Here is a 26,579-nt window from a genome sequence, read left to right on the forward strand (position 1 = left end):
GAAAAGCTCAGCTCAAACATAAGCATTTGCTTCCAGGCTGGATATGACTCCCACTGCCTTCCCTCCTGCTACCAGTGCACCCCAAATTTACCTTTCTATTAGGCTGCCCTTGGAGCTCACCAGATTTTCTTGAGGTGAAAAACCTTTATGGAGTAGAAAAGCTGGGGAAAACATTCAACAAAATAAAGTCAAGACAAAAAGTACTGCCTATAGAGAGGGATTCCTTGTGGGAGGTTGGTGATTCTCTTCTGTCTCTCAAGATGAGTTATACAGTATACTGTATTTTTGTCAGTCTAGGAAAAGCCAAATGGTTGTGCTTCAAGTAATCTTTAATTGTAATTTATCCCCAGCTTTCTATTTCAACATTTTTGAACTGTAAACTTAGAACCAGAACTTATTGAGCAGCAGATAAAAATGTTGAATGTGTTTGAATTTTACTTGTATTAATCTAATAACATTAATGACATGATATTTGATCACCTCTATACCTGGCTGAAGACCACAAAATAGTCTTAATCAAACAAATTATTTGACAAATACAGATGAGATGAAATTAATGATCTATTTGTCAACTGCTATTCAGCTGATCTGTCATGGCATGTTCCTTGTTCTCTTATCTTTCTCTTCCAGTTTTCATTCCATTTTTGCATGGTTGATCTTTTTCTGAACTGTCCCTGGTATCTGTTTCATTTATCTCTTTTGTGTCATGGTTTTCCTTCCATTGTTTCTTCTGTCTCTTTCTTGAAGCTCTCTTTCCATGCTTTTTGAGTCTAAATTAGCCTTTTTTCTTCTTTTTCTCTACCTTCCTGGTGGAGTTTTTCATTGAGCACTTCACAGTCAGCTCATCTAAATCTGGTATGTGTTTAAACCCATAAAAATGTAGAACTGAACCCAGACTGTGTCTGAGTATGAAGATGTTTGCTTGGTGGTAATGCTTCTCTGCCTCTCCCCACGTTTTCTGGCTGTTGCAGGAAGGGTGTTCCTGCAGTTCTGGAGGTTTTCCCCAGCTGTCATTTTTGCTTGTGTTCTCCTTATGCCTCTTTCAAAAGTGAATTTGACTTTGTATCTTAAGAAAGCAACCAGGATCAAATGGCAGCCCTTGTGTTGTTCCCTGGTTGTGTATCTGTATGCAACCTGCTTCCATCTGCCGTCTGACCAAACACAGCCTTCCTGCCAGGCAGTTTGCCTTTCCTCCTGGCATCATCCTTCCTCCCCACTGGCTTTACAGGCAGGAGGTGCCTTTCAGCAGGGCAAAAGGAACGGGTGCTTGGACCTTTTCTGGTTTACCTATTACTTGCAGAGTCTGTATGAAATTCAGGTTGATGAGGGTAGGTGGCAAGAGGTAAACAGGTCATTATGCAGGTTATAGTACATGACTGAGCAGTCACAATATTCAACTTTCATCTAGTATACAAAAATGAAAGTCTCTTAAGAAATGACATTTCTATTATAAAGAAGACTTTGTTTGGTTGTTTGGGTTTTTTTTACCCCTGGATGATACCTAGGGATGGGGAGGATAATTCAAAAACAATGAAAGGAATAGAAAACCTTGTCTTTCAGGGGAGGAAATTTGCTCTGCCTTGGCAATAAAGCTCAGGCAGTCCAGAGGGGTGTGATGGGAGCGCTCCGAGTGCGTGATTCGCCTCTGCTGATGGTTGCAGTGATGTTGCAGCAGTGCATGAGCTAAGCTGTGTATGTCACAGCTGACTGCTTGAAGTACTGGGAGTTATGCCACGATGGCCCCTTGTACCCTGAAGGAAAGGTCTGTGCTGTACTGAAGTGAACAGTTCCACCTCCCCTCTGTCTTCTGAGGGGGTTTGGGGAACGCTCGGGTGCACTGACACAGAGAGCAATCCAGGCAGCACATTGTTGCAAAGCAGAATTGATTGGGGAGGATGGCGCCAAGAGGAATATTCTTTTGCAGTTAATTATTTACTGCAGGGAGAGAGAGAAGCTGGTGATGTTTGGTTTATAATTACAGATATCCAGAGGTAAATACTTCAGGATGATCTGGTTTATTCTGTGTGTTTCTAGCTATTTCTCTGTAATGTGGGACCAACACTGTTTAATGACCAGCTCAGTAAAACCAAAACCCCGTTATCAATTTCTCACCAGTGGGGTATGGTTTTATAGCTTCCTCTGCGTGGTGCTAACTGACCTGAATGCCTACAGAGAGAACAGTCTTTCCATGCTTACTGTCTTAATGCATGACCTGCCTGTGGTGCCCATCTGACAGCAATGTGGGCTCTTGGAACAGCTAATCTCTGCTGAAAGATGACTTTGTGGTTAAAGCCAGAGGGTTGTGAACCGGGGAATCCTGACTCCCCATCTGGCCTTGGCTAAGCTGGTTGCTTATTTCACTGAACTTTTCTTTAGGGAGGGATACTGACCTAGCAGATAACCAGCAAATACCCAGCCTATCTGCTGAAGGGGTAGGATGCCCTGGGTGAGGCGCTCTGATAATGCAGAGGCAGTGGCAGCCCAGGTACTTGTATAGTGCTGTGCTGTGGGCCAAACTTGAAGAGGATTTTTCCTTTTGCTTAGCTAAATCCATTATAGATCAGACTGCTCGTATGCAAGTTAAATTTGAGAGCTGGTGGAGCTGAGTTTAAATGTGTGTGTGTGGGAGCAATAACTTGACGAATACAAAAAAGAGACATTGCTGCAATGTCTCTGGGAAGATGCCTGTATGTCTTCTGCTGTTTAGCATCCTTGAGAGAACAGCAGATGTGAAGGAGAAGCTGTGGCCTGTGAAATGAAGAGGATGTCACGCTCTTACTGGGAGAAGAGGAGCAAGATCTGAAAAGCCAAGGAGTAGGAGTGAAATGAGGGATGCAGGTGTGCACAGCGGGGGCTGCTCCAGGCTGCCCTGTTCTGTCTGGGTGAGGCTCTGCAGAGAGAAGGAGGGAGGAGATCAGTGGAAAAAGCATTGTGGAGTCTGCTGCTTTGCAGACTGTGCACTGCCTCTCCTGCTGGTCAGGGCTGAACCATGGCTGGCTGGAAGTGGAAGTGCATGGGGCCATATACCCTGAGAAAGGCAAAGCAGTGAAAAATCTCCAAAGAGTGGCCAGCAAGTGCTTGTGCCTGAGGCAAGCTGGGATCTTGTTTAGAGGCTTGCTGAGAAGTGAGCTCGGTTCATCAGCAGATTTTTGGGGTAACAGGCAGCCCCCGTGTCGGCCTGCTCCAGGATCACGTTGAGCGCTCTGACACTCTGTGCTATCTTCAGCAGTTCTGTGGCTTACATCCAGCTCTATTCAGCCTGCTTCAAACCATGTGTATAGAATAAGCTTGAATGTATAAATTTGGAGCCTTCAAATGATGGATTCCATCCCACCCCAGATAGCCACTTCAGGAGCCAGAGCAGTATTCTTGGTGTGGCACTAGGTCCTCTGTTTCTGTAGTGATTGTAGCAGCCATGCTCCTTCCCTGCTGATGGCTTTGCATTGGATGTCAGGGGCTTAATGATATGTGAGGGACTGGAATTCCTTCTCCAGGAAAAGGCTGGGCTTGAGAAATCAGGCTTTAGTTGATATGATAAATAGATAAAACAGTAATTGATTATGTTAAGTAAATAAAACGTGACTGTTTCTTGTTTGGGACTGATCCTGGCATGTGTGTATGCTAATTTTGTTATTATTTTTTTTCATTGTTTCCCCTTGGAGCTCTGTCTGTAGATGCAATGGTTCTTTTTTGGTCCCACTCTGCTGGACTCCTGCTGTGAACAGCACAACTCTGCTTTGTAGAATGCAAACCTAGTAAATGCTGGTGAAAGCAGGAGGTACCTCCTGCCTGCTGTGTGCATGCACAGCCCTTGCTTCCCCCTTTGTGTGCAGAGGATGAATACATAACCTTACAATATAACCTTGGTCATGCAAGGTTTCTCCCAGTCTTGTGTCTCCCGGCCTTTTCCTGATTTGCATGATATTGTAAGTGGCCAGTCAGTTTTTTCTGGAGGGCTTGTCCCACTTTCCACACAGGCAGCCTTGGGCGAGTGGTCTGCTCCCTGACCTGCTTTGACGAGCATGTGCTGGCTTCTTGCACCACTGATGTGGGAGGCAGGGTGAGGATCAGTGCTGGGGGCTAGGCAGGGGGAGGACATCGCTGTGCTGGTTGGTGGTGTCACCTCCCATCTGGCAGTCAGCGTAGCTGCTGATGGATGAGGAGGTGCACACAAATCCCTGCCTCACTTTCTGCTCATCGTTCTCCTGGGGTGTGTGGTGGCTGTACTGAAGTCTAAGAGAGTCAGATCTGCTCTCTCTCCTCTTAAGAGCGCAGCTGCATCTCCTCCATTCTGCGCTACTCAGTTGCAGCTGATGGCTCTGCAGCTATTCTGGTGGTCCCTATAATTTCCAAATATCAAGGTACTGATTCTCAAAACATATCCACTGGAAAGAAATTACTACCATGACCATGGTGGAGGTAGACAACAGAGGTGTGAGAGAGTGAGATCTAGACCTGGAAAAGTGCTTCAGCCCCTGCTTTTCCACAGAAATGAGGCTGTGTACTGATGTGGCTCATAGGCATAGGGACATGTGCAGGGTCTCACCAGGTCTGTGGCAGAGCAGAGAGGTAGATGGATGAGGGTGGAAGTCTCTGATTCATTACCAAATTATAATCATCTGACCCCACAATTACTGCACCTGATTATCAGGGGCTGGACAAGATGTCCTCTGCTTCACATTCCTTCTAGGATGAACACATTAGTTAGTCTGTGTTCAGTCGACACCAGTTTAGACCTCTGCTGTTCCTCTCTGGGGTACATCTCAAGCAGCCACCCTTTTCCAATCTGTGAAGTGCCCAGGCTTGGCCGCCCCTCATCTCTGCTAGAAAATGAAAAATTGCCAAGCATCTACCAGTGCCTATAGCTGGGGCACCCACTGGGCAGGGAGAGGAGACACATTATTACAACCCCTTGTTTTACAGCTGGGAACTGGGGAATGAAGATTCACATTAACAGGAGGAGCCCAGAGCAGAGCTGAGAACAGAAACTGTTGTCCCAGTCTGGCACTTTGACTGCAAGGTCAGCTTCCCATTTCCTTTGGTAACTGGTGAGTGTCAAAAGATTCAGCATCCAGCTATTGACATGTTGCTAAGCTGATTTTCTGATGAGAGAAGTGTTTTCTTACCACAATGAACCCTGAGAAGGTGGGGGTTTATTTCCTTTTATCATTTCAACCAAGGCTGTCTTGACTGTTATTTTAATATTTTAGGTGTCTGGTCTTAGAAGTGATGTGAGTGGGGGGCTGGGATGGCAGTCCTTTGCATGTCAATCTTCCAGGCTGAAAGTGGGGCTTGTGTCCCACAAGAAGAAATGGATAGATATCCCCTGGTAAAACAGTAAGAAGATTTGGTCAATTGAATAGAAATGCTGGAGGCTCCTGGATGGGGATTGTTTTAAAAATCAGAGGGCTTTAGGATCTTAATTTGTGTTGGTGGCAGATGATTGCAAAATGAGCAATCTCCCTATTGGTCATCTGCACCAAGGCACTTTTTGTGGAAAGATTTAAAAAACAAGGTGTAGTTAATTGACCAAATTTTTGAGGTTAAAAAATAAAACAAACTTCCCAGGGGGTAAAAAAAAAAAGGTGGATTTCTTCAAGAAGCAAAAACGCTTTACTTTTTTAACAAAGCAGTTTCCGAGGCACCTAATCTAATCTTTCCAAAACAAATCTCTGGCAGCCAGGGCTCATGTGTTTTAAAAAACGGTGTAGAAAGGAATGTATCGTGACATTTTAATTTGTTGCTGAAATATGCACACCTCTGGGGTAATTCAGAGCAGCCATGGAGTGGATGATAAACCTGTTCAGGACAGGAGGTGAGCAAAGGGAAGCTGCTGAGATGAAACCGCCCATGCAGAGGTGTAATTCCTGGGATTTAGGTTTGTCTTCCTCCTTTGATTCTAATGGGGCTATAGCCTGTTCAGATATTCTAAACAGGGCAGTTGTTGCTGAGTCCTTGCTGTGGCAACAAGGTAGGTTTTTGTGGTGATTCTCTGGGGAAGAGCCTCTGGTACTAGCCAGCTTTAGAGATGAAATGGAGGAGGATTACAGCCTTTAAGGTACAGGTCCCTGGCTGGGATTTGTACAGGCCCAGGGCAGCTAGTTGGATTTTGTAGTCACCAATCCCTGGATGCAAACTGAGCTGTGAAAGCTGGCTTAAAATTTCTACTGTTTTAAAGAAAAAAACAAGGCAATTGCCTTGGAAAGGGAAAACAAGGGTGCTCTTGAGAAGGCTAAGGAAAGCCCTCCTTAGTGTTAGTGGAAGATGTACAGTTTAAAAAGAAACATGTATAGAGTTGCTTATCTGAAGTGTGCTCCTTGTAAAGAGGTGGGAAGCTGAGTGCCTAGGAGAGGGCTGGGCTTTCTCAGAGCATGCTACTAAGTACATGCTTTTTTTGGCAAGCCCTGCAATTGCATTGCAACAGGGTTGTGAGGTCTTGTTCAGGTTCAGCTGAAGGTGGTTGAACCTTATTGACTGCAGTGGCTGGGCTGAGGGGCAGTGCAGCATCTCTCAGGTCAGTTCAGGTTTTCATCTCCTTTGTTTCAAAGTCTCTGTGCCTGGAATTAGTTTATTCAATTTGCAGCTTAGAGCAATTACAGAAGAAATCCCGGAGGAGGAGAAAAAGAACACTACCACCTGAACAGATCAAAATAATCAAATGGGTTGTGTTGTGGAACTGGGATGTGACTGGCAGCTGCTGCAAAGAGGTGGACAATCAGCAGTCACACTTTCTCAGCATGGCTTGCTCTCCTGGGGCATAGGGAGCAAATATTGTTGGGATTAGAATGCAAAGAGATAATGTTTAAATCTGAGGTAGGAGCCTGTGAGCTTGGTGACAACTGAATGCTGGGGTAAAAGAAAAAGCTTTGCCAACAGTAAGTCACACTTTCAGGGAGCTGAATTAAATTTCTCATTTTCTTCTGAACCCTTCAGTCAAATCGTGGGTGAATGTTGTGCAGTCTCTTCCATGCTTGCTTTTTTCCCCCATTTGATTTGAGGGCCCTTTGTAGCAACTTATCCCCCATGCATTATGTTATCAGGGAAGTTATTCTGCCTACAATCCCTGTCTGAGCTTCATTTTGTTGTTTTCTGTAGCACAAGGGCTGATGGCTTCACAGATCTCAGAATACCTCCTCCATGTCTCCCCTGGCCAGCCCAGCAGCATGACAGCTCCATTTAGTGTGCACCATCTGCTTTGACTTCCTTCCCCTGGACTCATTATTTTGCAGTTGTCTGCATCAAGCTCCTGTGTTGCCTGCCTCAAAGGATTGTATATCAGAAGTCATGAAAAGGAGAAGAGTCCTCAAGGCTGGCCTGTAAATCCCAAGTCTCTCTGCTAGAAGAAATGGCAGTCCTCTCCCATGTCCTTGTCCTTGACCTAGCCCTGCTGCATGTGTTCATCCTTCCCTGCCTGTCATGCTGCATCTCTTGATGGGCACAAAGTGAGCCTTGCAGGCTCTCTGGGTTCTCACAGCACAAAGTGTTTGGTGCCTGGAATGTTCTCCTTTCTTCACCTGCTAACACTGAGGCAGGCTGAGACCTGCAGCTCTGCCTTCTCTTCAGCCTTCCCCCAAAATTATTTGGATCCACTTGGAACATCATTACAGGGAAGGTGTTGTGAAGTTTTTTTGATGGTAAACACTTAAGGGCTTGGGCCTCTCATCTCCCACTTGAAGTGTAGTGTTACCTTGGGCCTTAGGGACTGTCTCTCTGAAAAGCTTCCCCGTCTGTGCAAGATGGGGAACATCAGGGTGCAATTCCCCTTTCCAGATGTTGGCATCTAGCATCCCAGCCCCTCAGTCCCCCTATACAGGCAGCAGAGGAATTGAGCGCTTCCACCTCATTGTAATGCAGGTGGATACCTGAAACAGATCAGACAGACTGTGCCTGTCTCTGCTCATTGAGGATAGAGAGGCTCTGGGTGATGGCTCCTGTGGACATGTCTGTGCTGTAGGTGAGATGACCCCCACCTTGTCTAGCTGCACTGAGCATGCTGGGGTAGCACACAAAGGAGGCACGACTGTTGAATGTGGTCTGTCTTTGGCTCTCTGATCTGGTAAGGATGTTCATCTTCCTTTGGTGAAGAAGCTACCCTTCACTTTAATTCCTTGCTGGCCAAGGGTGGAGGAGAGGGATGCCATCCACACAGCAACTGGAAGACTGAGTTAAACACCTCTCAGAAGTGCTCCTGGGACAGAACTCCAGTCCTGTCCCAGCTCTGGACCAAGGGATATTTTAATCAAGTGAAGGCAGAAAGTGTAGGTATGAATGGAACAGTTTTGTCCTTGCTCATCCTTTCATACTGTGGCCAAGTAGCTGCTAACATCGGTCAGGGATTACTCAGGTACTTCTCAGGGGCTCCTGACCTCCTGCATGTGCCCAAACAGGTATTGTGTTGGAGTGGGGGAAGACATGAGACCTCTGTATCTGGAGCTGAAACAATGGCATGGAGACTTCAGATTGCAAACCAGCAGGTGATAGCAGCAGGAGCCCTCCAGTGCCTCAAAACAGGTTGCACATCTGGGTGTTCTAGGATTGCTGGGTAAAACTCTTTCTGTTAGGGGAAAAAGAGTAATTTTCCTAACACTGAAGCACTGCGACGTGCCATATTGTGGCTTTGAGGATGATGGAGCAAGTTTCTGTAGATTGTATCCTGTTTGACCTGAACCTTTATGGTTTCTCTAAAGACCCCTGCATGGTCTGCAGAGAGCAGGTTGAAGGAGACCTAGAGCTGTTCTTGAAGGAGCTAGAAAAATGAAGTTGAGCCAACTGAAAGGAATAAAGCCTCATAGCGTGGGGAGGATTTCTTGACTGGCTGTGTTTCCCCTTTGATTTGGAGCACTTGTTCCATCATGCCTTTTGCTGGGGAAGAATTAGCCCAGTGGCAGAAATGCAGTATACTGGGTGTTTTGGGAGTGAGAAACCTATCTGCAGCAGGAGCCCACAGAGCTTGAACTCAGCCTCTGAGTCCCTGTGCCAACAGCTGGTTGCAAGCCTGCTCAGTAGGGGGTGGTGCCATGCCAGTCTTTACCCTCCATGTCATGCCTGTGTTGCCAGCATGATTCAGTGCTATAACCCTGAAGAAAGAGTCAGTTTTATACCCCAGTTTTGTTTGTTGTTGATACTCATGCTATAATTCCCATCACTTCAGACACCCATTAAATGGTGCCCTGGCAAATCTGTCTGGTGTGTGCACTGCAGTCACTTCAAACTGTACAACAGTGGGAAGTCTGTTGGGGTGAAATCTCTGACTGGTCCTAGGTGGGAAACACACACTGTGCTACAGAAAAAGGCAAAGAACCACCTAATTTTCCAGTATATGGTGTATTTTCCTCACTTCACAATGCATTTGATCTCTCTCTGCTGTCTTTCCTGGCTACACGTGTCCACGACAAACTTTTGTACTTTTCATCTCATGCTTCTAGGAAACAGAGGGTGCAAGTATGAAAACTCACAGGAGATTTTTAGTTCAGTAAGGAAGGCATATCAGTGCTTGCAGTTACCATATGTTTTTTCTCTGATACTTTCCTTGCTGTCCTTTCCCTCTGACCTTTGGTACAGTAAACAGCCAGCAGTGTTTGAAGAGTGTCCCAACAGGGAGGCACCTGGCACAGCATCGGCTCCTGCGTCTCCTGTGCGTTCCTGGGTACGTGCTTAGGGCCGGCCTTCTGCTGGCTGGATGTACCGTGACAAAACAGAATTTTTTACTTGGTAATTTTTGCCACTGACAGCATGCTGGTTGCCTTGTCAACAGGAGATGTTTCATAGGTCTGTGGAAGATTTGCAGCAGTGTCACTCAGCTGTTTGCTCTCCTGGTTGAACAGGTGCACATACAAGTCTTTGAAAGCTGGCGGGAGAAACCAGGATTCGTCCATCTCTTTCACAAAGGTTTTGTAACTATATGACCTTTTAACTAATTTTCCTGACTCCCTAATAACATACATATGTAATTAAATCTAGGCAGACAAGGCCATATCAAGCTGTGGGCATGGGAAATTGTGTAATACCATGAAATTGCCTTTTGTGTCCATGGTAGACCAAACCTTATTGCACCACAAACTTCCTTAAGATTTTACTTTTAGGGTGGGAAGAGAACTCCCATCTCAGGAAACTCATTTCCCTCTGGTAGTCCACCAAAGGCTGCTTTGGTTTCTGATTCAGCTCTGCAAATACTGTCTAGTGGCTTCAGACTGGATGTGAAATTGGCTGGTATTTCCCCTGTGAAGGCTAGAGCAACGGAGAGAAAACTAAAGTAGCTTGTCTTAGCCTAAGTCAGCAATACAGAGTTGGAAGTTTCTGTAGATCCTAACAAAAGGTCCCTGCCTTATCTGTCTTGATATATTGCTGGTCGCACAACTTGCACATCCCATAGATGCAAATATTTTCCTGGGGTTGGCCCTGGTTGCCCAAGGAGGGTGTTTCTTCAGATTCTCATGCTTTGCAATTAATATAAGCTTCTCAACTCCGTGTGAGAGAAATAAAGGGAAGTGGTGCTAAGTGGTTTGTGTTTTTTTTTTCCTCTCTCTGTGTTGTTGTTCTTCACCAGCTGGCTACTTTGAAAAGAGCATGTTGTGGTTTTTTCCTTAAGGAGCGACGTGTTGCTGCAAATTCAGCTTTGGAGAGGTTGTGGGAGCTTTTGTCCGCTGGCGCTGCAGCTGCTGCAAGCTGGGCACAGACAACACGTGGTGCTGTGGGTGCCCAGCCTGCCAGCCTGGTCTGGCTGCAGGGGATGCCAGCCCAGCCCACTGGCAGGATCCTTCTTTCCCACTGCATTCCCACACTCACTTGGTGGTGGCTGGGAGAGGCGAGTCCTTGCCTTGCTCCAGACCATGCAAGAGCAGCAAAGTTCACACCATGGGATGTTGTCAAAGGAATGAGAACCTGCTTCAAGTAAATACCTTTTCTCTGCCTCGTTTAGCTATGGCAGCCTTATCTTAAGAGGGCTGTATGAAGTGTGCTTGTCACGGCTCTGTGAGGCACCCACAGCTCATGGAGATATCTTGTGTATTCTCTGCTGAGCTACTGGATGAAAAGTGGCTACTTTAGAGGGCAAATTGCCTCCATGGGTTTAAAAGAAGATATCTAGTTTAGACCTAGAGAGCACACTTCATGTTTAGGTATAGTGGAAAACCTTTGAGTGAACTTCATAAAATCCGTGTTCATTGTGTTTTTCAGAATACTCTCTGAACTTGCATTCGTTTTGTGCTCTGCAAAAGTAACAATTTCTTTTGAGGCTGTAGAATGAAGAATAAAGCACTAGCCTAAAGTGTAGACTTGTAGAATAAAGAATAAAACACTTGCTTAAAGTGGTATGGAGGAGTGGTCACCATATAAAACTCAGCCTGGGCCATTGGCTGTGTTTCACAATGAACTTGGCCAGTCACACTGGTGTTGTCTTGTGACCATGCAGCCACTTAAAGGGAGGAAAAAAAGGCCAACTACAGAAACTTTTATATCTGCTCAGGGTTTTGACTGTTAGCTTAATTCAGATTTCCTGTTGGAGTTGACATAGTATGTCCTGAGTTTGATGAAAACTGAGGAAGTGAGGGAAAATGAAGCCTGTGGAATGGCAGCCACCACTTGGAACAGTTTCTCTCCATGTGGACAAGAAATATTAACCTACAGTATATTTTCCTTCAATGCAGGTCTTCAACCTCTCTGTCCTAATCTTAAGTCTACAGGTGAAGGCAATAATGGTAAATCCTAGAGCCTAATCAGCCTTTGATGGAGGGAGTTGATTAGGAGCAAGACAAGCTCTACTGTTTTTAAGGATGGATTGTGAGGCTAAGCTGACAAATTTTCAGTCTTCTGAGATCTGTTTTTTCTTTGCAGTTGGAATAGGAATTTTTATCTTGTGTTAATATGCTCACATTACAAAACACTGCAGCTTGTCTTTTTGCTTGAGTGGTGCTTCAGGTTGAAGTTGGCTGGTTTGGCCTGTGAGATGGAGGTTTTCTGTGGGATTTTTCCATTTTTAGAACAAGCTTTTTGCAAACGCTTGATGAATTAATTTATTTTATTTTTTCAGTTGAAGTTCCTGTGTGGGAACAATGAAAGCTTTGTAGGAACTGTATCCACTACACCATGCTGGGGCCTTGAAGGTTCATTGCAGGGACACACATGGTCCTCAGGGTGTTGCTTTCTGAAAATAAGAGGATTTTAAGGGAGAAACCAAGAAGCAGTTTATTTCTGGCTAGGTGTGAATGATGTACAGGAGTGAGAGACTGCTGTGTGTTACTTAGGAGCCCTGAAAAACAACACATGGTGAGCTCCACTACCCTTAAGTGAAGAGGGAGCTTTATAAGCACATCACCCCTGTTCAAAATCTAACTGGTGGCTTGTCTCTGCCAGGCTCCTTTGAAGGTACATGATCATGTTTGAGATCTCACAATATTGGCAAGAGTGTAAAATTCAGAGTTCAGGTTTAAGCTCTGAAGTTATTCTTCTAAGGAAAGAGAATTTTGTCATACCAAGGATCTGAGGAGATATGGATCCACAGAGCAGAGTCTCTTACTGCAGATACTGTTGTGGTTCTCTCCTCCCTTAAGGAAAAAAAGCCAAAGCCCAAACCACTAGAACTCTGAAAGTGGTTCTTGTCCAAAAGTGAAGATTTTCTGTAGTTGTTCCAAGTGACTGTTTCCTCAGGGGGATCATTTTCATAGCTTGTGCACAATTCTTTAATCCAGCTCAAAGCCCACAAGACAGATGGGGTCATGACAAGAGCCAGGAAGTTCACATGATCTTATTGGACTGGATCATCTTTGGCAGTGCCAGTTCACATCACCTGTCCATTTATTGCTTTTTCCAAACCACTGGGGAAAAAAAATAAAACCCTAGCAGCCTTATGACATTTAGCATTACTAAAACACTCTTGCAATATTGAATGGTCAGCAAAGGGCAAATTTTGTGGGCGTGGGCAAGCAAACCTGGAGAGGAACCTCAGATCACGCATAAGACCAGGCTCCTACTACTTGAACAGTGCCTTCTTAGCTCCTCCAGTCTGTATTTATAGTAGCAGACCAAAAAAAGCCTGAGGGTGTGAAAAGGGATGATGCAGCCACCAGTATGAGCAAACTTAGGTCTCTTGGTGCACATCCCATCTCTATGTCCTCCCAGCCCTGCCTGGAGCTACTTTTAGTGGTATTTGCTGTAGCCCAAGAGGTAGTTGCATCAGCTTTTCAGTCCAGTTTTCAACCCCCTTTCCAGAGATCATGGTTTAAGTATCAGAGCTTCAGTTCTTGCGTCTTTGCTGGTGCTTGTGAGGGCACAGATGACCAGCTGAATAAAAGGTCAGGACACATGTGCTGGGGGCTGATGGCAAAGGGTTATAGCATGAAATACTCCCAGCAGTCAGGGTTTGCAGAGTGATGTAGGCCATGTAACATCTTCACACACACAGCATATAGAACAGCATACAGAAAATATAATAATTTTACTTATAATAATAAAGTTGTATGGTTATGCGCTGGGGAATTGAAGGCAGATGCTTGGATTTTTCCCAGTGGGCTGAAAGGAGGTTCTGATTTTGGTTTATTTATTTATTATATGTTCAACCAAAGTCAAAGAACTGTGAGTCAGTGTGATTTTCAATGCTGGAGTTCCTGTGCTGTGGTCCCCAGGCATTGTCTAACAGATGCCTGTACCCACACAAGGCTGGATGAACCCAGACACTGCAGACTTATTTTTGTCACCCTGTTGCAGAAACTCCTTAGGGAGCCTCTGCGTATGCTTAGGAGCCAGTGGTATGGGAAAGCCTCTTAGCAGAGGGTCCTGGGAAAGCACTCAGCTGCTGCTTCCAGGAGCAAGTTCTCTGTGCCAGCACCATATGCAATTCCTCATGGCAGCCAGATCTCCAGGAAGGAGGAAACAACTCTGCCACCTCCTTTCTTCTTCTGCTTTATGATGGCTGAGTTTTATAGTTGCTCTGTAGGCACTCTGTGTGCCTCCCTGGCTGAGCAAAGGCGTATTTGTGCTTTCAAAAGTAATGTCAGTCTGCCTTGCTGCTATCTCAAGATGCAGGGAGGGATAAGTGCTCCAAATGGGCTAAGGTTGAAAATTAAAATAGACCAAGTGAGATCCTCAACCAGTGTTGATTGTCTTGGCTTTAGTGACATCAGTGCAAGGACTCTAGTTTTTGCCCTTTCCTTAGGGTGAACCTTCAAGGTGAGATCTCAGTTGTGGGACTCACTTGTCTGGTTCTTACTCCTTGGCTTGGGCTGTCATCTCCCTTCCTTTGGGAAGCTATAAACACTTGCACCTTGTCCATACTACATGCAGATAATGGCTTAGGGCTGTCAGGAGAAGTTGTCTTTGAAGTTCTGAGTTTGCCTTCTGTGGTTATTTTTTTCAGGTCAAATACAGAACTGTTTGTATGAGCCTCATAAAGTCCAAGAATTAATCCAATGAATGCTGCTGTGTTTCTAAATGTCTCTGCAATGTGTGCTTCCCGCGTGTTGCAGAGCTGTGCTTGAGCAGCAGCACCAGAAAGTCATGAGAGGCTGGGGGGAGATGGCTGGACACCAGGAAAGAAGATGGGAAGCCATATATATGCATGTAAAAACAAGTGATGTTTATGGTTTTGGTATCTCATTTCTGAAAGGTGTTAGGGAAATCAGTGGCTTAAGAAGATAAAGATTTGAGTGTTGTATGGACAGCAGGGATAACCAGAGCTAGACATTTTCCAAAGGGAAAACTGGTGTAGGGACCTCCTTTTTTTGCTTTTCAGATAATCTGGCAGGATAAGACCCTGCTCTGGGACCAGAGATGGTTTCCATTGAAAAGAGTAGAAGAAAGTTTTGGGCAGTGGAGAATTCCCAGTGATCTAATTGATGCCCAACCATCGCTTACACTGCCCTAATGAAGTTACATTACAGGAATTACAGTGCAATACAGTTCAAAGTCCAGAAGTCCCTTTTTTCTTTGTTTGTTTGGTTTGGGGGTTTTGTTTGTTTGTTTTCTGGGGTTTTTTTTGGGGGGGGGGTTTGTTTGGTTTTGGTGGGGTTTTTTTGGGTTGGTTTTTTTTTTGGTTGGCTTTTGTTCAAACGTGCAGGAGCTTTTCCTGCTGCTGCATGGGACTTGCCTGAGGACTTTACCAGGCAGAGGTTGATCTGTGATGGAGACTGTTGTCATACCTGACAAAAGGATGCTTCAGCTTAGAAGGGCACCTGCAGGATTACCTTGCCCTGTTTTACTTTTCCCAAGCTGTGAAAAGTTGCAGCTCATGTTGCAGATGTTTTGGGTTGTGCTTTGCATAGTCTCTTTCTATGCTCTCAGGATAAATCTGGTGATAAGGACAAGATATTACAAGTGTCAGCTGTGTCTGGTCACCAGGTGCTTGCCAGGGTAGTACCAATTGCATGCAGGCGTTGGTCTCTGGCCAACATCTCCTACTGAAGACGTTCTTGGTCTAATGACTTAGTTTTCTTCTTTCTGCTTTCAGTTAGGGGATTGTGTCCAGGCTCCCTTGCATCTCTTTTTCTATTCACTTCATGGACATTCTGGCACCCTTTTCCACAGCAAGATGTCATCCCTGAAGCTCAGGGCATGGTTTGCTTCCTATCTGTACCTCTTTCAATCAAGTCAGTCTGGTTCATGTGACTGGAGTGTTTGCCCACTCTGTTGTGCCTGTTGCAAGTGACGACTTGAGACCAGTGTTGCTCTTTGCTCCATCAGTTATTGATCTGTGTAGAGGAACACCTCAGTTGGGCAGGGCCTTTGGAATTTTATGGCCATGTCAAATGCAGTACCAAAGCCAGATCTGGATCTACTCATTGCCTGTACCAGGGTTGTCCAAGGGACTGGAGTTAAGTTGAGAGTTTCTACAAAAATGTAGGTACATCTAACCTTTAGGCATGATCAGAGGGACTTCAAGCACTCTTCTGCTCTCAAGGGCTTTCTTATTTGTGAATCAGCTTGTTGAACTCCAGTGTTGAGGAACCACATCTGACACAGGCTTGGTGTCTTGCATTTCTGTGGTTTCTTTTCAGCTTTACTTGGCCTGCAGATGCTGGCTGTGAGCCCACCCAAATCCTGCTTGTCGTTGTTGCTCTGGACTCCCAAGGAAGCTCTGGAAGGAAACCCCCCCTGGCTTTTGCTGATTGTGCAGGTCTGCCAGCAGATGCTGGAGGCTGCGACGAAGGTGGTGGAGAAGGCTTTGTGCTCCTGTGCCCTGCACATTCAGCCGCAGCCACTGATGAGCACGTGTTTTACAACAAAAGCTTAAATGTGGGAGAACAGAAATCCCCAGCTTTACCATAAGTTTCCTCTGTGACTGTCAGGAAGTCACTTAATTGTTGTGAGTTCTTCATTGCAGGGTGGAGTTCCTTGTTCCTTTATCTGCTGTGCCAGTCATGTGTTGCTGAGGGGTGGGATATATGAACCTGTTTGGAGGCCACTCAGAGTTGAAGGAGCATGTCTCCTGTGTCCATTCTGTGATGCTTGCAAGACAGGCAGGATGAGTCCTTGGACAGTATCCCTTTGTTGCTCCAGAGCCAAAAGGGAAATGGCTTCCTTTTCAGTGTGGAGAGCTGCAATCCTCACATCTTCAGTCTTTTTTGTAGCAGGTCTGTGATTGACAGTGATGCACCCAACTCCCCCACAGCAACACTGCTTGTATTTTTTTTTAAATCCAGACTTGTGCAGAGGGAGGGGACATGAGCATCACATCAACAAATCTGATGTGGCTGAGATTTACTATAAGCAGTGAAGTGAGGTTTGGGTAATTCAGGACCCTAACTTAATAAAGTTCTGCTGATCCAAACTAAAATCTTGCACTGTAAGATTGGATGTTTCTGTTTCTGTCAGGCTGTGTGATGGTTTCCCAGCATTGCACACACAATGCATTGGTTGGTTCTGCATGGCTACAGACTTGGTTGTGATGAATTCATTCATGGCTGTTGAAGGGCTGGGTTTGGAGGTCTTCTGTGGACCTCTCTGCCAGCAGTGCTCACTGTCCCCATCCCTCTAGGCTGCAGCTGGCTGATGCTGCAGCTGCCAGGTCCATAAATCAGCAGCGTGCCCCTGAATATCTGCTGCATAATGACTGATGCATATTCATGTTGGTTATGTTGTCACCCTGCTAATATAATGTATCTTGGTGAGAAGGAGAGCAGGGACAGGGTCCCAGTAACTGGTGCCTCCTTGCTTCATTTTATCTCCTCTTTCTGCTTCCACCTTGTCTTTGGCTCCCTAAGATACCCCCTCTCTTGCTTTTCTAGTGTATTTTCCCCAGCTGCTTCTCCCAGATGTGCTAAAGCAAGCCCTGCAGGTTTGCTTTTTGTTGTGGTGCCTTCTTCCCCTCCATCCCTGCTCTGCTAGTAAATCAAGGTGTGTACCTGCAAAGGCCCTGCAAGGACTAAACATGGGAGGATGATTGTTATGTTTGAGCATGTAAATTAAAAAGGCCTCTTAATAAAAAGACACTCTGGAAGTATCTGGTCTTGGCTGTTCCTTTGAGATCTGTTTTTGAATGAGCTTTTATTGGTGTCCCATTGGGATTGGAAGGGCGAGAAGGAAACTCAGTTTTGGTCCCTCATCCCAAGATGGACTGTCCCTCACCCACAACTCACCTGTGGAGAAGATGCTGTTGCACCTGTGCTGCTTCACCCTCTATCTTGAAAAACGAGGAGGAAGAAAAGTGCTGTACCACCTTTCCCTGGAAGAGATAAAATTTTGTAAGATCGGATTAGCAGCCTGTGAAATACCACACGAGAGAGGATGGATGGGGGCTGGCTCTGCCTTTGTTCTTTCTGTACCAGATCCTAAGTGCTGTGCAGGGAAGCTGGGGAAGCCAACTTGGGTACTAACCAAAGTGTGTCCCGAGATCTGCCTGAGTCCAAGCAGCCAGGACTGTCTGTCCTGGCAGAGAGGGACCCCTCTCATTCCTGCTCTGTATTCCTTCTTCTAGGGGGCACTTGAACCATTCCCAGAAGAGAAGACCCTATTTCTCTGTGGAAGCTCATTAGCCATCCAGAGGGTGAGTGCCACATGAGCAGGAGCAGACTGGGCTCCTGCTGTCTCAGGATACTCATTTGTCTGCTTTTATGCTGCTGGCCAACAGCTTCCACCTTTTAGCACCCAAACCCAATGCCACTGGCTATCTGGAACTTTCTGCTGAAGGAGCTGTAGTGCAATAGGACGTGTGCTGCGTGAACCATTCCATTCCTGGAGACTAGAGTTCACCAATTCAAACTCTTTTAAATCCTATTTTGCTCCAAAAACTGACCTTTCAAAAAATCTCTTAAGCATTAAATGCTAAAAAACCAACAAAAAACCAATCACCTAAAAGCATTATCAAAAGATTTCTTGAAACTTCCCAGATGCAACTACCCTGTTTTCTTATCCATGTGTTTGCTGGTAAAATACATGTGTTAGGATTTAAAGCCAGCAGGAAGTTGAACAACCATACCTATTTCCATTGCAAATTCTTCTCAGTGAAAAGGGCTTGTATGCATTTCCTGGAACTGGTTTCCTAATTTTTCTTTGTCAACAGTTGTTGGGAGGAATAAGGAAGGATAGGGAAGGGAAGGAGAACAGAAAGCTCATAGGGAGAGTGTATTTCTTGACTCTAGGGTACTTTTTTTGCTGTGCCTTAGTGGTGCTCAGGTTGGGAGGCCCTGTTCTTAAGTGATGTAGGTGGCCACCTTATACCAGTGACTCCCCCCTTTCTTGTAGCTGGGCTTCAGGTGAGGAAAACAGCAGAGCCTGCCCCTCTGCTCTCAGCCCTACCTGCATCTCTGGGTGCTGATCTGTGGATCAGAGCATCTGCCACTCTGCTGGCTGCCTGTGCCCATGACCTAATTGTGATTTCATCAGGATAATTGGAGAGCAGGGCCTCTCTTACAGTATTCTGTGCTTTCCCACTTGATGTACCCTGCCTCCCCAATTGGCTCTGCCTTGGGAAGCTGAGCTGGGGATGAGCTGCCAGCTCTGACAGCCCAACACAAAGACTCAGCAGGAGACCAACAGCTTTCCCTTCCAAAACTTCTGGGGTTTTTTTGTTTCTTTTTTTTTTTTTTTTTTTTTTTTTTTTTGTCTCAGGTGAAAACCCCAGATGGGAAATCACATTGCCTGAATTTAGTTCCCAGCTTTACCACCATTGATGGCTTTGGGCCAGCCCCTTGGCTTGTTTGCATCCCCTTGCCTGTCTCTGCAGTGAGTAGGATGGTGTTTCTGTTCATGCATGGCCGCCTCCAGCTCTAGCACTGGGTGCTCCATCGCTGGCAGCTCAGTAGTGAGATCTGAATCTGTCCCTTCTTGTGCTGTCACAGCAGAGCCAGATGGCTGCAACCTGCCCTAGCATGATGACAGGACATGAGCACGGGAGAGGCTGGACCTTTCCCCAGCAGCTGCTTCTTTCATCACCAGGAGGACCAGGCAGGACATACAGGTACCTTAGGAAACCAGCCTGGAGACAGCACCTCTTGTAATTCCACACCAATACTGGGCAGTGTTTTCCCCAAAGCCTGATATTCTCTATTAGCTGTAATTACAGAGATCCACTTACACTGACACTGCATACTCATCTGCTCCAAGTTTCTACTTCATTGCACCTTATATCTTGTGGGAAAATCAATACAGTTTGGTACTGAAACTGGCAAACCAAGAGATTGTTCAGAGCCTGGGTTCATGGTTGTGTACCACATGTTTTAACACTTAACATTTACTGTCATCTATAATGTGGGTCTTGCTTTAAAGTTTCCTGGGTACCTGTCCATCCTTTTATACACTCAAGATACACCACACTGCCTTTCATGCATCTCATTAGTGCTTATAGGTGGGATTTTAATGTAAAAGAAAGTTAAAAGTTACCTCTTCTCTTGAGCTCTGTCGTACAGAGTAGTGTTGGTTTTTCTGAAAAAGGCTGGGAGGCCTGAGAGAAGCCTCTTTTCTAGGGTGAGGTGGAGGGTTGCCAACCCAGGCAGGGAAGTGTCAGCCTCTGAACCACCTGCTCAGCCCTGGGAGGCTGGAGAGGAGATGAAAGTGGAGGAGTCCTGGCAGTTTGCAGCCTTCTGCATCTCCACACTGAGAGCTTTTCCTCCTTCACACTGCTTTTCCCACACATGTTGGTATGTTCAACACTAGGCCCTGAGTCCTGACTGCAAGATAGGAGTCCAGGCTTTTTAAGTGTCTCACATTGTCCTGTCCTGCACTTCATACCTTTGTTATCCATCTTTACCAACTTGCAGACAAGTGTAAACTCCAGTCTCTTTCCTTATGCAGGTTACTCTTGCTCATGTAGAGTCTCAAAGAGCACTGAAGTGTTGGATCATAAATCACAAGTGTAATTTAAAAACTGACTTCAGTTTTTTTCACATCACAGGCCCTGCCAGATGCAGAGAACTGTGACTTGGGTGCTAGAACAGGTGGTCTCTCCCATCTGCATGTGATTTATTTTTTAAGGGTCTGTGTTCAGCAGTGGTGTGGGAGGTATAATTTGCTTGCCTGTCTCTTTCACCCTTTCTGTGGGCTGGCAGCAGTTAACCCACAGAGCAGTGTGATTTCCCTCTGTGGAAGTTAGTTTGGAAGGTTGGTTCTTCTGCAGAGACTGTGGTGGGATGAGTAACTCAGTATCAGGGAGACAGAGTAGTGGTGGTGGTGGTGGGGAGAGGTGAAGGTCCCACCATGATTCTCAAGCATATCCCAGCACTTTCCAGAGTTTCCTGACCATGCTGCTCCTCGTGCCCCGTTCATGATGCTGGAGATGTGACCATGAGCAGTCCTGACTTACAAGTTTCTGAGATAAAGGGCCTGCTCATCTTTCTTTGGAAAACAGTAATTCTGGTGGCCTGTATTGGGTGTGGAGAGTGGGGTGCATGAGCAATTTCTTCATCCAGAGGAAAGCTCTTGTGTAGCTGGTTTGTTCTCTGGGTTTATTGTGTTACTGACTGATTTAGGTTGTTTGCTATTTTGGGTAGTTATAGCTACCTGCCAGTTGTTTTTCTTGGAATAAGCTGCCAACAAAGAACTTTTTAAAGAATATTTACTTTTTGAGAGGGAAAGCAAGAACAGTGTAGTTGCACTCTCTTACTGCCAATAGCAGGTGATTGCACAGCTTTATCTTTTCCTTAAAGGTCTGACAGCTGAAGCAGGAACCAGGGAGCAGAGAACAGGTAGCAGCTTTGGAGAGGATGATACTGTCTTGTTTTCCTTTGCCCTTCCATATTTTCCCAAGCCCTTTGTGGTTGGGTAGTCTCTGGCAGAGGGGTTGTGTTGCCAGAGGTGCTTTGATGAAACTGTGAGGGCTGGGCCTGGTGCAGTGACCAGTCCATGCCTGTTCAAGACTGTGCGAAGCTGAGGCTTGCACATTGCTGCTGGGAGATGTTTATGGCTGCTGTGGAGAGCAATCCCTCCCTTCCAGACCTGCCTATCCCTCAGACCTGCATGCAGCTTTCTGCTGTTCTTCCTCACAGGTTTCTCCTTGAATGTGCATCTGTATTTTGAGCCTCCTACATTATGTCATTCCTTACCCCTTTTCTTCCTTTCCTCTGCAGCAGTATTTTTGTGCTCAGTCCCTTGGGACAGGCTGCCTTTTGCTTCAGATCTTGAAGAGCTAGCAGAGGATGGAAGAAGGCATTCTGCTCATTTTTGGCTTTTTTTCTTTTTTTCCCCTAATAGAAGATGTTTATTATCTCCAAGTCATCTCTCCAAAGCAGGGCCAGTATTTGCAACTTTTATTCTCTTTGGCATCCCTTTCTCTGTTTTCATCTGTGAGGTGCACTGTCTGAGTTTGCAAGTATACAAGCGAGCCAACAACAGGCACAATTGGTTAGATTTGTAGCTCACTTGTTGATTTAAAAAGCAAGAAGTAAATTAAAATGAAGCATTGGATAGGCTTCATAACAGAGCATCAGCTTGCCAGCCTCGGTTCCCTAATCTCTTTGGGCTGGACAGGCCACAGAGAACATCAGCATTTTGGTCCTTGAGCGGAAACAAAAGGTGGCATTTCACACCACTGGAGAGGCTCCTTCAGTCCCTCCACAGGCTGTGCTTTGTGATGTTGGTGACAGTCTTGTGCATGAGCAAATGCAGGAGACTGGACAGTCACTGGGGTAAGCCAACAAAGTTTGTTTATCAATGCTCAGAGATCAGTGAGTAGGATTGCTGATGTGTGGGTGTGGATGACTGCTGGTAGAAGACTGGCATGAGTGTTTTTCTCCTAGAGGACTGCAGACCATTTGTGCCTGCAGGGCGTCTGTGCTGAAGGGAAATAGAAGCAAACACAGTGGCATTTGTGGTCATATGGCTCCTCTGGACAGGGCTTTGGAAGAAAGGGTGCCTGGTCTAACATGAGCCCGAAGAGATTTCCAGAGTTGAAATTGACTTCTGATGCCTTTAAATGCAGAAACTCCCAGTGGGCAGGTGCAGTGATGTTGAATGCTCAATAATGAACAGTTGTAAAACTTGTGGCACGGCTGGCCTTACTACAGCAGCGTTGTGCAAAAATCTGTCTCTTGACTTGTTCAGTTGGCTTGGTGTCTGTCCTGGGAGGGAAACAAAGCGATGGGAAGAAACAGAGACACAGACAAAGCTCTTTCAGTTAGTTATTCTGTTTGGAAGGGTGTCAGAGCCTCCCTTGTGGTAAATGTGTTGAAACCCACTGTGTATCCCTGCTGCTTGATGCCTGAGCTCTTGTGGGAACTCTAATGGTGAGATGGGATGTACTGATGGGGCTGAGCCCCTTGAGTTCCTTGCCTCATGAAGAATGTCAGGTTGTTTGTTGCAGGACACAGCTGGATCTCTGGGTAGCAGCTGTAGCCTTGATGCTCAGACCTGCTTTATGTCTTAGCCCTGTGACAGCTTCTGCCAAGCATCCTGGTCCTCGTTTCTGCAGGCAGGGCCTCCATGCTGCCACCCAGCATGTGCAGGCAGGGGAGGTGCTGTGCCCTCTGCCCTCACCCACGCCTCCATCCCCTCCCTGTGAGACAAAGGTAGGATGTTGGTGTCCACTGGGGCTGCGTGCTTGCTCTTCCTGCTCGAGGCTGGCAGATGGCTCCTGTTTGCTGGAGCTGTGTGGCTCTGGCTACTGGACTGGGAGCAGCTGCTGTTGCCAGGCGGAAGCACTCGGCGAGGCTTTCCTAGACAGCTTTGAACGGGAGCCAGGAGCCCTCTCGCTACAGGAGCAAATCCACGAGGTCAGGAAATACAGCAGCAGCAGCTCCAGCTCCACGCTGGGGCTCTTGGCTTGGCACGCGGATCCCAGCCCTCCTCTTTCCAGACGGTGCTCCTGGAACTGCTCTCCTCCTTGCTGTCTCTCAACTGTTGCTTGAAAGCCCTGTGTGTGGCTTTGGGGGGTGTAGTAGTGGAGTGCTGCAGAGGTGATACATTTGGATAGGGAAACACTAGATGGTGACCTGGATCAGACTTTCAGATCTTGAAGAGCTTGCAGAAGATGGAAGAAGCATTGTTCCTGCTCTGTGTGGGACTGGGAGGCTGTGCTTTTGTGTTTCACTCTGTTATTTTGTGGTCAGCTGTGTGTGGGCTCTGTGTTGGCTGCTGAGCAATAGAAACTGGAAATCCTCGCATCAGGAGAAGCTTTCACAACCACCAACAGGCTGTGAACCTCCATCCGGTGTGTCACCAGCATGAAAACTGGAGTGTCTGTTACCGTCTCTCTGACAGGAACCCCACTCTCTCTTCCCTGCATCTGTGTTATAGGAAGCCAGAAACGTTGCTTTTGGGATGGTTTTCCTTGAACCAGCCCTTATAGTGGTGGTGGTGATAATGTTTTTGTGACACTGAGGAACAGCCACTCCTGTGTTGGCACTATGGGTGCATCGAAGAGCAGCCTTGCTCTTCCCATGTTCAGGAGTAAAAAGTGTGATGGGGGAGTTATGAGATGGTTTTGGTAAGCTTAAGGATAGGACCAGCTGCCCAGCTCTGTGGCAGAGATTGGCCATATTGAAATCTCTGCTTTCCCTGCAGCCTTTGGCTAGGCTGCTTCTTTCCATGGAAATTGCCCATGTCCTGGTGTGCTGTTGGGTCTGCATGCTGCCCTGGAGGAGCTTGCAGTGGGGAAAGGAAGCGAGCTCCCCTGAGCATTGATTTTAGCCCACATTAACTGGGGCAGCTCTCATGCCCAGAGCTGTCCATCATTCCCCATGCTCTCACTCTGCATTAGGACATGTTTTGCAGCAATGGTGTGGAGCAGCTAGGCTGGACCTGCCCTCCTTTGCGAGCCGCAGAATCTCTCCTGCCACTGCAGGGGCGAGGATTGCAGAGCAGTGGAGAGTTAGCTGAGGTGACAGCACCTTTGAGGGATGGCGTCAGAGAGCAAACACCAGCATTGCAGAGCTCTTGCATTAAACTGTCCATGTGTGGGCCACAAATGGGGAGTAGCAATGGCTTCTTCGCCCCCTTCATTTTCCCTGCCTCTTGGGTGTGTGTGGGACAAGAAGATGTGGGTTTGTGTTTCTGTGGAGAAGCCAGACCTTAAAACTCTGTGCTAAGGTGGTGATGTGCAGGACTTGCTGGTGTGTGGCTGCCCCTCTGCCGTGCAATGGACCTCAGCTGGGGTCGGGACCAGGGGAAGACACTCAAGCTAATGTGGGTGACCACCTTGTCCCCCACCTCCTGCTGCAGTGTGGACCATAAAGCTGCTATGGCTGTGGGAGCCTTCCAGAGGAGTAGGCAGTGCCTTCCACTGGGGTGGTCTTGAGGGAGAACCCCCTCCTAGAGAACTTATGTCTTCTCCTCCCCTGGGGAGTCAAAGCTTTTCTCACTGTCTCAGCAAGTCCTGCAGTTGTGCCGTTTTCCTTGAGCATCTTCATGGCACCTGCTTCATCTTCAGATGCAGAGCAAAGTCCATGTGCTTTGCTGGGGGATGGAGATCTCCTTGCTCTGTAATGAAAGGTGGGAGCAGTGTTTCTTCAGACCCCCAGGACCCTTCTGTGTTCAGCTGTGAAGCTGTTTGCTGAAGGAGTGATTCCTTCCCCAACAGCTGTGCTGGTGGAGATGGTCAGTCCACATTTGCTCCTCAGTCCCCTTTTCACCCTGTTTCTTCCCAGAGAGATGAGAAGCCTGGGGTGGGGATCTCTCTTGTCCCTGAGAAGCAGTGCATGTGAGAACACCATGTACAGGAGGGCACGCACTAACGGAGCAGAGCAATGCGTGCGCACAGTCAATTAGTGAGATCACATAGATTCTCTCCTGTAGCCTTGCTTTCGATCTCCAACTCTTCCCTGGCTGCCAGAACAGAGGCACATTGGACTTTCAGAGGAAGCAGTGTCACTGTCAGGAAGGCACCTAGGGTATGACATTATTTGCACTTCATTTCCCCCCACCATCACCACTTTTCCATGTTGTTTACCTGCTCCTCCAGCACAGCAAACCAGAGGTCCTGCTTGGCATCATATTTGTCACCTGGCTGCTCTTCTGTACCCCCTCATTTGCCCTTCTTTAGGATTCTGGATGCTGAGAAGGGCTTGAGCTTTGTTTCCCTTTCTGCTATCAAGACAGCAGCTCAAGAAAGGGCTTTTGCAAGAGGTGGTTGTGTCTGCTCCCTGCTCCAGAGGGAAGATGGAACTGTCTGGGTGGTTTAGGGTTACAGTCAGGTGGGGATTGAAGGCAAAAAGTTCTGGCTTCTTTGCCATTAGATCTTTGCTGTGTTAGCAAATGCATCAGCTGTGGTCTGGGTCTAGAGCAGTCTTTGCTGGCACAGTTTGTAGCAGCTTCCAGAGTTTAGGAGCAGGGCTGACAAGCCTGGGGAGGAGGGCGGAGTGATTTAACTATCTGAGGTGGGAGGATGGAGGAGAGGGTTCTAATCCCTGTGAACACTGAAGGGTGTCTGACAAGGGGAACTGTGAGCTTGTCTTCCTGCTACCTGCTGCATTTTGGGTGGCTTCCCCTGAGCTTGCAGATGGTGGCTGAGAACGAGTGTCTGACCCTGGAGTGACTTTCAGTGGGCAGGGGCTGCAGTCCAATGAGGGTGGATTTCTATTTAAACCTTTGGGGTTTTGTAATCTTCCTGAGTTAGTTCCTCTTTCTCAGCAGACTTGGAGCAGAAATTTAAGGGAGGAGCTGGGGGGATGTGAATCTTCTGCTGCTGAAGGGCCATGGGAGGCACACAGCACTGCAGAAGTGTGGTTTGCTCATCCTCACCCTAACCATCGTTGTCACTCAGCACCTTTTGTGACAGCATCTCTTTCCCCCTTGTTGGATGTGCCAGATTGAGCTCAGGGAGCAGGGATGCCCCTTCTGCAGTCCTTCCTGTCACAATAGTATGACTGTTAGCTGGAGGACAGGCAGAGGGTGTGGATGTGCCACCATCTCAACCCTACTGTGAGGTTTGACACAGCCATGAGGGTGAAGACATGGAAGTAACAGCATGTTTGGGCAGGGCTGGACCTTTTCCCCCTCTCTTGTGGGAATTGACATTCCAACCTCGTTGGCCAAGGGTTTCAAATCTATCTAAAGATTTCGGGTCATCAGTTTGAGATAAGGTAAAACCAGACTTCTTAAACTGGTTACTTTAGGGGTTGATGTATACAGCCTGTACCTCTTGTTTTCTCATCAGTAATGCTCTCCTACCTCTTGAAGTTTACTCAAGGAACCTGTGAAGTTTGCATCCAGATGGTCAGGCT

General features: G+C 46.8%; 2 protein-coding genes across 2 annotated transcripts in view; one reads left to right on the forward strand and one right to left on the reverse strand.

The window, feature by feature from the left end:
- Window positions 1–26,579, reverse strand: part of RASSF7 (Ras association domain family member 7) — a 233,852-nt gene that overhangs the window by 136,921 nt on the left and 70,352 nt on the right. The gene's annotated exons all lie outside the window — the stretch shown is intronic.
- Window positions 1–26,579, forward strand: part of HRAS (HRas proto-oncogene, GTPase) — a 39,828-nt gene that overhangs the window by 2,630 nt on the left and 10,619 nt on the right. The window lies entirely within an intron of this gene.

The sequence above is a fragment of the Melozone crissalis genome, unplaced genomic scaffold (genome assembly GCF_028551555.1).
Source record: "Melozone crissalis strain CALT ecotype California unplaced genomic scaffold, PUWL_Pcris_2 ptg000018l_1, whole genome shotgun sequence".
In the NCBI taxonomy this organism is placed as follows: Eukaryota; Metazoa; Chordata; class Aves; order Passeriformes; family Passerellidae; genus Melozone; species Melozone crissalis.